The 13,660-nt window shown below is 37.2% G+C and overlaps 1 non-coding gene across 1 annotated transcript; it reads right to left on the bottom strand.

Annotated features, from left to right (window-relative positions):
• Window positions 1-13,129: 13,129 nt before the first annotated feature.
• Window positions 13,130-13,261, bottom strand: LOC113632212 (small nucleolar RNA SNORA72). The gene has a single exon (XR_003437731.1). It is a non-coding gene; the product is annotated as a small nucleolar RNA SNORA72 (small nucleolar RNA).
• Between the last annotated feature and the right edge of the window lie 399 nt (window positions 13,262-13,660).

Here is a 13,660-nt window from a genome sequence, read left to right as displayed (position 1 = left end):
CTAGCATTGTTTCTCTTTATCTGTTTCTCTATTTTTCAATTCTAATTCCTCCTTACATTCTTAAATAAACCTATTGGCTCTAATATTCATGGAGGGTGAACTTATAAGTTTTGTGCATCGAGCTGTCTAAAGCCATTTGTTCTTCTTTTGTTATCAGTCTTTATAAATTGTTTTATACACCAAATAGAATTAGTTGTTTGGTTCTAATCAATACACATTTTCTCTGAATGCCTTTCAAGTTAAATTTAATACCACATTAATTTAATAATATATCCAATATTTATGGCAAAAGAAACAAAATTTAGGATTGATTGACTGATTGATTTATACCCTGACTAAACTCACGAAGTATCTTGGATGGCTTACAAGAACTTCACTAGTTACTATCTTCTGGATTTTATCTAAAGAACTCAAACTTGCAAGTAACATTGATAAGAATTTGCAGGGAAAATATTAAGAAGATATCACACTAGTCCTGCACAAAGAACATGTCAAAGCATCAAACCAAATTCATTTTGTGATCACAGTCTGTGTCCTAGCCTCTCCCATAACACCCAATCTCTCTCCCGAAGAAAATGCCACACACATAAGATTGAGTTGTTCTCTCTAGTCAATAGGAAGACATTCTGGGAAGGATAGAGTCTCTTCTGAGTGATGACTTATTACACCTCTAGGTATTCCTAACTTTGAAAAATATACTTAAGTTAGTAGATTTCACCTTCCAGATTTGTTGGTGGCCTATGTGTTCTTCGCTGTGAAGCTTTCTCTTTATTTAAGTCTACCTTCTTTAATACTTGTCTTAAATGTAGCTTTCTTTTTTTTTTTGCAGTACACGGGCCTCTCACTGCTGTGGTCTCTCCCGTTGCGGAGCACAGGCTCCAGACACGCAGGCTCAGCGGCCATGGCTCACGGGCCCAGCCGCTCTGCGGCATGTGGGATCTTCCCGGACCGGGGCACAAACCCATGTCCCCTGCATTGGCAGGTGGACCCTCAACCACTGCGCCACCAGGGAAGCCCCTTAAGTGTAGCTTTCTTAATTGATGGCACTGAAGCACCAGGCTTCACTCTACAGTGTCCCACCTTCAAGTGTTTTATCATCTGCCCTGACATCCTAACCCTCCACCGCCCCAGGTGAAGATATTTGAAATCCTGTTTTTCCTTTTCCCCCTTTTTAGACAGTTTTTATATAGTATTGATTTAATTTATTCTGAAAGCCTAGAGATCTTTTACACATTTAGCATAATGAAGACTTACAAAATGAGAACAAAAAGTGAAAACTGGAGATCAATCTTATTAATGAAAGTTGTACAATTTCTGTATTTTCATGCAAAATATGTAATTCCAGGTCCTCATCAGATCTTTTCGGATCTATTAATGCTGCCATGTTATGAAAACACAAGTGTTGAGGTTCAAACCAGTTGTTGTTAAGATATGGAAAATCTTTAAGATGAAATGGTGGGCACCTATCAATATATAACAAATACCTCATGATCAAGGACACTTTATTTTATATTATTCTAATAGTGACTTTTATAGACTTGCCATTTGTCTTAGATTGCTAGAAATGGCCTAAAGTTGGAAGGAGATTTTAGTAGTTTAATTTCACAAGCTCTTTCCTATCACAACATGATAACAGAATCTCCACCCTGATTGCAAAATATTTTCAGGAATCTACAGAGGGTATCTCACAAGTACCCTTGAATTGGTCCACCAGAAATAGGCATCATGGGTAAATACTTTGTCCACCCTTAATCTTCTGGCTTCCTTCTTCTTGGCCTTTGGAATTTCTTCGATGTACTTCGTTATTACCATTACTATGAAGACCCATTTAAAATGATAGGGCTACCATTTGGGCACAAGTGTTCAGAGACAGCCTTGAAAACATGTACAGATGCATATCTATATCCCAGTGTGTCATACTTTCTTACTTGGGAAGCTAAGCAGTGCCACTTGTACTTGGTTCTAACAGGGTAATTCACAAATAGAGACCCTTCAGGTTCTGCCTGCAGTTCTTCTCACTGTGGAACTCAAATACCACCCATAATAACAGACAGGTTAGGCAGATACTAGTCTGCACATCTTCTTTCCCATCCCTGCATATTCTTCTCTCTCTTCCATAATCATCTCAAATCACCTGTTCCTCATGCAAACAAAACTACAGGATATGGATGCCTGATGCTGCCTGCATGGCCACTCAGTAGAAACATCCCAGAAAACATGTACCAACTATAGTCTTAATTAAGACCCCTTCCTACATCTACATGGCACTTCAGTAGGTCAGAATGACCTAAGGTATTTATTCATCATTCTATTGCAATCTTTTCTTTTTCTGCTCTGGATTAGCTCAAACTTGCCATCTCTCTTCTTATCAGATTCTCTTTTTTGGGTGGGGAAGTGTCAACTGGATATTCTCCTAACCATCAGTCTGTCTTAGGATTCACTAGCAGCCCATATTTTCCTACCCAAGCCTATAGCTCCACTTACCACCCACTCACCTACACCACTTACACTTAACTGACATCAAGCCAATTGCATTGCTGGACAGTTCCAATGACTTTCTTTTATACCTATCTGTAAGTGTTTAGAACTATAACATTCTTAGAGTGGGGCGTAAGATCACAGGCAAAACTGCCTAGAAAACAGGAGACAAATCTTAAAAAGAAGTAAGGCCACAGTATTTGGAATTGAAATTCTCAAGGGGATTTTTCAAGTTCTTTGAGGCTGGTCTTAGAAGAAAAACAGCTTGAGATTGTGTTCCCGGCCCACAGATTTCTCTCTCGGCCTCAGCAGGAGCCAGTTGTAGTATATTCTGCAGCTTTTAGATAATAAACATTTTAACAACTTGGAAACACCAAATCCAGTTCTATTATTGACAGAAAGCAAGAATGCAAATCAAAGCTATGGTGAGGACTATTTTTCTACCCTCACAGGAAAAACAACTCTGAATAGGAAATACTTTCTGAATCTGATTCACTGTTTACTTGGAAAGTAAAATACTAATCTCTGGCAAAGAATATTCCACATTTGGATTCAAAAAGTTTATAAATGGGAATCAACCGTACACGAGAAAGTGATTTTTTCATGCAGTTGCTGGATGAGAGGCATTTATGAAAGTAAATGAAGTTCTGTCTTGAGATAATGAGACTACAGTTGCCAAGAGAAGCTGTGAAATATTCGCTATAGTTCTTTTTTTCCACTTGATACTATATTATGTAATTATTTTTGGAAAACTTTCAAAGTGGTGGTGATTTCAATGTCATAAAATAAATAAAGGGAAGGGCAACAGTTCCCAGTTAAGATTGGAAAAGTAATAAGAGCGAAAAGAATATGAAGACCCTTGCCAGCTCCGTATTATATTTTGAGAAGCAAATACTGAAACTTTTTTCTTTCAAATGCCGGCAATTATCTACAGCTCCCATATGTAGCTGCTTTTTTAAAATCTTAAATTAGAAATTAATTTAATACATGTGCAATGGGCAAAGATAAAATAGCCTACACTTCACATGGCTTCCCACATCCTTTTCCCCAAAAGTATCACCCAAGATATTCTCATGGCCTGAGTGTCTTCCCTCTGAACAGATATGTCCAATAATAGAGTTTATGAGAGTGACTTGCTTTTGAAGACTCAAGCATGGATGCTTGTGGTCCCACTGCCATTGACTCTGGATTTTTTGTTCTTTGTTGTGTGTGTGTATGTTAGACTTAATTTTTTTAGAGCAGTTTTAGGTTCATAGCAAAATTGAGGGGAAGGTACAGAGATTTGCCATATACTCCCCTTTAGTGGCTTTTCAGTTTTTAAGAATTGTTTTTCCTTTTCATTTTTGATCTGCTTGGTCTAGAACTTTCTATAGTCATTATAAAGTACTCCTTTTTTTGTACTTCTTTATCCTTCTATCTTCCTTATTACTATAGTGTGCATTTCACATTTACCTTTCTGACCACATCTGTGTGTTTTTTTTACTAACTCTTATTCTTTCTCTCCTTTCTTAGATATGGCATATTCAAAGGTTTAGTCCTTGATTGTCTGTTCTCTATTTTTTTTTTTTTTTCTGTACACGGGCCTCTCACTGTTGTGGCCTCTCTCGTTGCAGAGCACAGGCTCCGGACGCGCAGGCTCAGTGGCCATGGCTCATGGGCCCAGCCGCTCCGCGGCATGTGGGATCTTCCCGGACCGGGGCACGAACCCGTGTCCCCTGCATCCGCAGGCAGACTCTCAACCACTGCACCACCAGGGAAGCCCTGTCTGCTCTCTTTTATTCATGGTCATTATCTTCTCTTCATACATCATAAATTATCTGCGCGTTTGAGTCCTGAAACTTCTTCAATAACTTAATTTCTCTTGGATTTCATTACTTCTTTAGGGTTTATTGTTGGTTGAAATGTTTCTTTCTAAAAGAGCTTTCCTGACTCCTTCTGTTGTAAAAGAATAATTTTTAAGCAGCATTTTCTAGCATATTCAGAGTATATTACAACAGTTTGTTTGCAAGAACTTGAATGTGAAGAAGGTGCATAAGTGGGCAGTGGTGTGTCATCTCAGATCTGCAAACTGACCACTCACATGTGTACACAAAGGGGAAAACTCACCTTTAGGTGCTCATCAAATTCCAAGTTCAAACACCTAGTATATGTTTAGGTAATCTAATTTGGGTACAATGTGAGTTGGTTGCTCTCTGCAATGTGATTCAGGCTTATAAAACTGATAAAAGATAGAAATGCAAGAACCCCAAAATTTATTCACAATAGCTAAATATAACTTCGAGAAATGAAATATTTATCCTCACTGACTGATCAGGGCATTCTTTTTGATGCAGATAAATGCAATTGGGAGGTGAAATTATAATCAGAATTCTGATTGATTAGTATAGAATTTCTACATTAAAACACATATGAATGCCCCTGTGCGTTAAGATCTCTGCCAGTGTTTGGGTCTCTGATTTAACCTGTTTTTATTTTCCCACCTGAATAGCATATTTTTGCCTTATTTATTGATGCCTTAAACAAGATTAATACCAAATGTTATCCTGGGACGTATCCTGAATTTTAAAGAGCTATGAATATGGATGATGTGCTCTTTCTAATGGCTATTTTATAGATTAAAACTTGGAGGAACATCTTATTGTCTTATTTTGAAATGCAGCTGGAAGAGGTAGCGGGAAGGGAGGGAATGGATTCCATGTACCTTCCCAATGGCTATTTTGTCTTATACACCAAGTGTTCTTGATCATTTGGTATAATACCTCAGGAAGAAAAAAAAAAGTAGAAAATCAACAAATGATATTGGAAAAAATAATAAATAAAATGAAGAATTAAATGAATTGTTTTTTTCTCTTAAACATGAAACCTTGGGGAATTGCAGTTATGAAAATTATTAGAAAATTCTCTAAAGACCTAGATTATGGTTCCATTTCTGCCACTTTATAGATATAATCATGTTCATGTTATGTATTTGAAAATTCGGAATTGTTTTCTTATTATTTTTTATACTCACATGAGAAGAAGTGAAACAGAAGAACTGTAACCTAGAGATAAGTTTTCTTGAAAAGGTTTTTTGTAGGGGCAGGGCCAGAGGGAGTGAGCAATAAAGTATAGAGAGAAAGATTTCAAATGTTTTATTTTCAATCCAGGATTTAAATAAATAGAACTTACTCCATCAGGGGGAAAGTACTATCATTTTATCTACTTTGTGTATTGTGTTCTTAAGCTTAATTTAAGGGGGAACAATAAGGAAAGTGTGGAGTAGGAGACTTGATTTTGTATTGTTCTGTCCTGAGCCCATTAGTGCTGACAGGATTTCAGAGCATGAAAGAATCCTAGCAGAGCTCAGAAACCACACCAAGATCTTTACCTGTGAGACCAGTTTGCTTAGTTCTTGTTTCAACGGCACGGGTCATTCAGGCGTTTGCACAATTGAATGCCCTATTCTGAGCATCTCTTTGGCCCAGTAACTATTTATCGCTAGTTTCTAAATTTAAGGATCTCTGAGATATAATTAAACCTATGTTCAAGCCACGAGATGCATATATTGCCATAACTGGCATTCATTCAGAGGTCAGGCATAGAAGGTACTTACACATCATCTTAGTTGGTCATGTTCTAACTTCTTCCCATTGGCCTTTGAACAAAGTCCCAGCACACAGTCTAACTTCTACATGTCCACAAGAGATTTAGCATTTTGATTATTTTGTGCAATTCATTCTTGAATCCCCATGACCTCCCACCCCAGTTAGAAACAAAAACAAAAACAGTTCTCTTGAAACAAATCCTTTAATGTTCTATATCAGTTGTTATTAACACCTGGTCCTTGGATCAGCAACATCAGTATTACCTCCTAATTTATTAAAAGGCAAATTCTCAGTTCCCATTCCAGATCTACTGAGTAGAAACAGTTGGGTAGAGTCCAGCTATCTATGTTTAAGCCAGAGTCTCAAGTGATTACAATGCATGCAAAATTTTGATAACTGCTGCTCTAATACTGTTACATGAGTTTGGACAACCCATTAGCAATTCCTAAATAGCAGTAGATGATATACTACTATTATACATATGTTATCACATACTGGTAATTTACAAATGTTAGTAAATCCACAGACCTAGATCTGTAGAGTTGAGAAAGCCCAGCATTTGAGAAAATTCAAGTATCTGCCAAAAAATAAAAATCTGAAATAAGTTCATACTTCACATTTCATATTCCAGCCAGGATGACATTTGATACTAGGAAAAACATCTAATAGAAATTGGATCTATTTTTTTTAATGTTGGGAATCTATCTAACATAAGCTTCAAAAACAAAATAAAATCAGACACAGCATGCATTTAAAAGACAATGGTAAGGCTTCCCTGGTGGCGCAGTGGTTGAGAGTCCACCTGCCGATGCAGGGGACACGGGTTCATGACCCGGTCCGGGAGGATCCCACATGCTGCAGAGTGGCTGGGCCCATGAGCCATGGCCGCTGAGCCTGCGCGTCCGGAGCTCCGCAACGGGAGAGGCCACAACAGTGAGAGGCCCGTGTACCGCAAAAAAAAAAAAAAAGCAGTGGTGTGGGATTTGAAGTTAAGAGTTCCTACATTCAAAACTTGCTTCAGCTACTTAAGACTTGTGACAAGCTAAGGGATTTACAGGATTGTGTAGAAGTGGCATGTGATAACCTCTGAAAGTTTCTGTAACAGAGATCCTGGAACGGAATAAGTATTCATTATGTACTTCCAAAACCTATGTACTCCAAATTAGTACCCAGTATATACTATGAAACCTAGATTTTTAGTGTTTTCTTTCCTTTGCTTGCGTGAAACTATATTAATTTTTGAGACCTCATTGCCCCAACTCTCTAACTCAATCTGTATGAAATCCACAGACATTTTATCAAAAGAGCAAAGCAACCCTCTCTTGAATATGTACACTTATATTCTCAAGAGATATATGCAAACGCACAGGATGCCCTTGAGGATTTTGCATTTGGATCTATGATTGAGGTAAAATAAACCAAGCACATTTCGTTTGGCAGTATCCTTGTGGCAAAACATCTGAAGAAACGCAAGAATTGTCATTGCTGTTATTTTCCTGAACACTGGCACTGCATTTCTTTTCCTAAAGAGCCTTAAAAATTTGCTGCAGATAAAATTATGTAAATATATTCTTATTTACTTGTACAACCATATAATTGAGCTTTCTAGAAGAAGGAGGTGATGGAAGTTCTGAAGCTCTGAAAGGATGTGGTCTTAGCTTTCCACTATGTATAAAATACACTCAATTATTTTGAGATTGACTGGGTAAATGGACATTGTTATCTCTTCATAAAGATCAACATGATTTTAAGCAATTATTTTTCTGCTTATTTTACAAGTAATAGTCTGAATGATATTTTTTCTTAGCTCTGTGTGTATGTGTGGTGTGTGTGTGTGTGTGTCTGTGTGTGTGTGTGTGTGTGTGAAGTGACATTGAGACCTTGTCGTGGGAAATCTATCTAGCTAAGAAAAAGAGACAGAGGGATTCTCAGAGAGATATGAAACACCGTCTGGCACAGCAGTGATAGACGCCAGAGAAGGTGAACCTCTGGAATGTTTTGTCCAGTAAGAGTTTTAAAGAACACCAATAAAATGCTAATGAAAAGCCATCAGTAACACTGTATTTCATGTAAAAGGTTTGGCACATGTAGCATGCTTTTTATGAGACTCCTCCTTAAAAACTAATCAAAGGTAGTATATTTCCTTTCAGGTTCAAAGTGTGGGGAGAAGGAGATCATCATAACTGAAGGTCAGTTGGCAGCCAGACTGCATGTCACCTTAGGAAACAGCCTTGTTCTGGTGCATTCCTAATCATGCATTGTCTGAGGGCTCTCCACCTCATTTCTCCTCAGGGCTGTAGCCATTCTACTCAATCAGCACTGACTATGCTCATATTAATGGACAGGCACTGAACCATTCATTGCAGAGAAAAGGAAGAGGCAAAAGGCAAAGATAAATCAGCCATGAAGCTTGCCTTCAAAGATCTAATAGCTTGAGAGGCGAGAGAAGACAAGTAAGTCAGTCTTTGGGATAGAGATATTAAAGGAAGAAGAGATGACATCTATGTGAGAGAAGGGTGGAAAAATCCACAGTTTTATCTGGGCAGCATTTAAAAGAAATAAATATAATTTGGATTTCAAGATAGTGTCCTTGGTAGGCCAGCAGGTTTAATAAATCTCTCCCTGCGTTTAACCTCATGGAAAGCCTAAAAATAACAGCTTTAGCTGAGCTCTGAAGGATTTGTCCAGGCATTTCTTCCTATATAGTCCTTTATCATTGCTTACTTTCTTGTCATTTTCCTTTTCTAAAAAAACAAAAAACAAAAAAAACAAAACTGCCTGTTAATTGGGCTTCCAGTCTATACTGAGCTCATTTGTATATATAACTAGTTGAATGGTCTGCTTTGTCTTAATTTATTCTTTAATTCAATTAATATTAATGAATGATGGGAATGGGAATGGGAATATATGTAATGGAAATAATCACTGTAATAGGGACTAAGACAAGAGACAAAAGAGACATAGTGCCTTTTCTCATGGAGTTTGTATCCTCTGACATCCAATGGTGTTGAAGAATGTCTTTCATTCTCGTCTACTCCTATTACTATGTCTAAAATTCTTAACTTATCTCCATAACTCAACAACCTATGTGAACTTTTGTCAGTTTCCCAATGCAGCCCAGATAGGTAATGTGTTGAACTACAGCTTGTGTGGGGAAAGGATTTATAAATACTAAAATGCAGCCATGATAGAACAGAACACTCAGCAGGCAGGAAAGCACAGAGTGGATGTGGCACACACAGAGGTGAAGGAACATGTAATTTGGAGTACGTGAACTTGAGTAGTGAAAATAAATTCAGGACACAGATCACTGATTACTGCAATACAATGCCAGGTCAAGTGGTTAAGGAAAAGCCTTAAATTCTTCAGGTTATTAGAGAAGAATGAACCAGGGAGATTTCAAGTAAAATAGGAAATATTTCAGTGGAGTATTTGCAAGAATATTTGGACCGTCAAGGGCAAAGGATACAGTTTTTTCAAGCAAATCATGCTAAGGGGACTTTATAAAATGAATGGATTCTCAGCTTTAGTGATGATTTTAGGCCAAGATGCTCTTGAAAGCCAAGTTACACTGCAGTCAAACCCTCTAACAGTCCTGGAATAATAAGCCACTGACCTTTATATCCTATCAAATTAGCTGAAATCTCATCAAACGACTGAGCTGTGGAGTCACCTTTGTATGTGAAGGCAGATGTCATGTGTGACAATTTGAAGAGAGAGATTTGCTAAAGAGGATAAGGGAGTAGAGGTCTGCAGGTGTTGGTCAACAAACAACGTGTTCTTATAAAATGACTTGGAATGGCATGGAAGTTTCAGAACTTGTTCTTTCTTCGTACTTGTCTAAATTCCTAAATTTCCAGCTAAAATATTGCTTTTATCCACCAACACTTTAATCCAGCTTAAATTAGATTAAGCTGAAGTCTTTTGTTTATATTGCAACATAATACACTTTATTGTTCTACATAAATGTCTACATCTTTCTCCTGAATATGCCATTGAGTATATACGTGGGGACAACTTATTCTATAATCTGCTCAACATTTAGAACAAAGCAAAGCTCCAAATAGAAAATAGCTTGAGATTTAATGATTTGTAAGTTTATGACCAGCTACATAGCTAACTCTTAGAAATCCTCTTTTGTGCCAGGACCCTCAAAGGAGTGGAACTCACAGCGAGAGCAGAATTGGAGCCAGTAGCCCACAGAGCTTGGAGCCCAGCAATAGAGGGTTATGGCAGCTGCCACAGGGCTGACAAACTGCAATGCTGGCCTGGAGTCAATTAGAAAAAGGTGTTAGTCAAGGAGAAATGTGTTTTCTCTGTCCCTTCCTGAACACGTGCATGCACCTAATTTAATATGATTTATTCAACAGAGTGGGCCACTTAACAGGCCACAGCTATGGCCAGTATCCAATATCCATGACCCCATTAAACCCTAATCAAGTAGGAGGAAATGGGAAGAAAGGGGGATGGTGTCATCTTTTTTTTCTCTCTAGGCTCCTAGGGTCCAAAGAAAGTACATATTCAGAAACAACACAAATAGAGGTCAAATTATGTGTACAAATTAAATACATAGTCCTGTGACAACCTATCAAATTCTATGTTAAATTTCTGGCAACCTCAAAGCTCTGGAAGAGGGCCAAGTACATGAAAGGGTAAGAGAGACAAACTTGACATTTGTATGTAGCTGATGGAAAACTGTCATATACATTGTCTTCCTTGAGAGTCACAACCGTGATATGAAGCTTTCAGATTGTGAGTGCATGCTTTTTCCTGAAAAGAAAGCTAAAGCAAATATAATCATAAGAATAATAATAACAGCTACCGTTTAACAAATTCTACAGTTACTCTATCAAACCTCATAAGTGATGAGGCTGTAATTCAAACCAGCATCTTTCACTCTGGGCTTAGGTTATCTTCCAAGAATTTAACCTCTTATAATGCTCAAGATTCTAAACTATATTCCAAATGTATGCTTCTGAGAAAACTAATTCCGTGTTCATGTAGGATAGAAGATGATAGCATGGAAATCGTTTAGTGGTTTATTTACTATAGGGTTTATAAACATTTTATATCTTCTGCTCAAACCTTAAAATATTAAAATAATTAAAAGACAAGATAAAGGGGTTAGTACAAGCAAGGCACTAGTAGCAATAAAAAGCCATAGTTAAGAATGAGGAAGGTGAAATTAAGAAATCACACACTTTTGTACACATACACACATAAACATAAATACTACAAAGGGGAAATCCTGTGTCTTTTTAGGTTGTAAACAAGTTGTTTCACATAGTGTAATAATGTATACCCATTGTCTTACCTCACACTGAAATAACTTGTTCAAATGATGACCCCAAGGCACTGATAAAAATTGAAATTGAATTTGGAGTATTCCAGCAAAATAATCATGTAAATGCATTACATAGTTGAGATTTTCATCTAAAAGAGTTAGAACAGCAATAGCAGCAACAACAAAATAATTATACTTTTGATGGGCTGAGCTCTAGTTCTTTTGTAAAAGCACTAACATGACAGGTAAATGACATCCAATTCATTTCAAACTAATATTTTAAGAGCCAGCAAAATGAATTACAAAAAAGTACATTGAAACAATAGCTTATTAATTTTTTATAAAACTAATGAATATTAAGAACATAACAAAGATGCCAACACTGATGATGGAGTAGAATGAGCAATTTATGAAGTTTCCATTGAAAACTACACAGTTTAACAGCTCCTTAGGCTGTCCAGCTGGAAGAGGAAACTACTCCCATGCCTGGTTGTAGCTATCCAATGACCCTCTCTGTTATGTTCTCTTTCAAGAGTAAATGCATCCAATTCATTTGTATGTAATTGATTTTGCATATCCCTTCTGAGTTGGTGGGCCCAAATTATGTGTTATTCACTTATTCAAATACACATTTCATGTAACTAATGAATGCTGGGGGATGTGACAGGTGCAATGGGATAAAAAGATAGATAAGATTTGAACCCAGCTTTCTAAGTATGTCTTCTGCCTACAGTGCAAATGTATTCTTTTAAACCTACTGAAACCACCGCTATTATTAACTATTATTATTATCATTATTAACTATTAACCTACTATTATTGAAATAGTTGCAAAGGCGTGGCATTATTTTCTGTTATGAACCTTCTTAAATAAAATCAAAATAATAATAACAATAAAAGTAAAACACCTGTATATAAAATCGTCAGTGATTTGTTTAATAGCTATAACATATAACGTTGGATGAAAGGGCAGGAGCAACAGGGCTTTCTGGGTAGCCAGAAGGGGAAGGATAAGAACAGCAAGAAATGGAACTTGCTGGCCTACAAGGGATACTGTTAGCAAGAAAAGAGGAGCAGAGGGCCCCAAAGATGCACTCTGTTGGCTTCATTTATTTAGGCAACTTGTGCTCTAGAATAATGTACAGCTGGGAGTTAATTGCTTCACACTTGAAATGCCAAGAAATTTTGAAAATGGGGGCACTGCCTTTCCATGCACAAATCAACTTTAAAAACTTCATAGGATATTGGAAAGAACATAAGCTCAAGAGACAGCCTGAAATTCAGCTGTAGCTGCTCTACTTTCTAAACCGGTAAATTTGAGCAAGATACATAACATTTTTTTCTAATTTCAAAAATTAGCTTCAGCATGCTAATAATATGCTACCATTCATGGAGACTTATGACACCCCAGGCACTATTCTAGCATTTTAACTGTATCAGTTCATTCTTTCTTTCAGTAACCCTATAAAGTAGTTAGTATTATTAACCCTATTTTACAGAAAAGGAAACTGAGTCACAATGCTTTTAGTGAACTCACCTAAGATCACACAACTAGGAAGTATCAGAGACAAAATGAAATATCAGGACCTCTGGCTCCTTTTTTTTTTTCTAGAAAATAAAAAAGATAATTTTACAATTCATTTAATGGCAACTGGTAATCATCAAATTAGCAATGGTTATATACAAAAGTTATTACACTAGCTGTGTTGTTATTTCTTAAGGTTGATCAGATACTTAGGATCACAGACATCTCCTACATAAGATGCATCATATATGTCAAACTTGGTTATCATCAGCATTTATAGAACTAGACCTAGGGAAAGAACTAGGTGTGGGGACATATGCATGGTCTTCATATTGCAAATGTTTAGCCTGCCCTGATTATTACAAAATCAGAATAGCGAGAATACTCACAGGCTGGCTACTTTAAAACCCTTATTTTAACCACTTCAATAGTTAAAAAAGCTACACCAACAATCATGTGATATCACTGCACACATAATTGGAATGGCTAAAATCCAAAACACTAACAAAACCAAAGGCTGACTAAGATGTGGAGCAACAGGAAGTCTCATTCATTACTAGGGCAAATGCAAAATCACACTCTGAATTAAAAACTTCTGTTCACATAGATTTCTACAAATGAATGTTTAGCTTAACTTTATTCATAATTGCCAAAGATTGGAAGCAATTAAAATGCCCTTCAGGGCTTCCCTGGTGGCGCAGTGGTTGAGAGTCTGCCTGCCGATGCAGGGACGCAGGTTCGTGCCCCGGTCCGGGAGGATCACACATGCCGTGGAGTGGCTGGGCCCGTG

The sequence above is a fragment of the Aethalodelphis obliquidens genome, unplaced genomic scaffold (genome assembly GCF_003676395.1).
Source record: "Aethalodelphis obliquidens isolate GAN/ISIS:26980383/991018 unplaced genomic scaffold, ASM367639v1 scaffold35, whole genome shotgun sequence".
Taxonomy (NCBI): Eukaryota; Metazoa; Chordata; class Mammalia; order Artiodactyla; family Delphinidae; genus Aethalodelphis; species Aethalodelphis obliquidens.
This window is presented reverse-complemented; position numbering and strand designations above follow the sequence as displayed.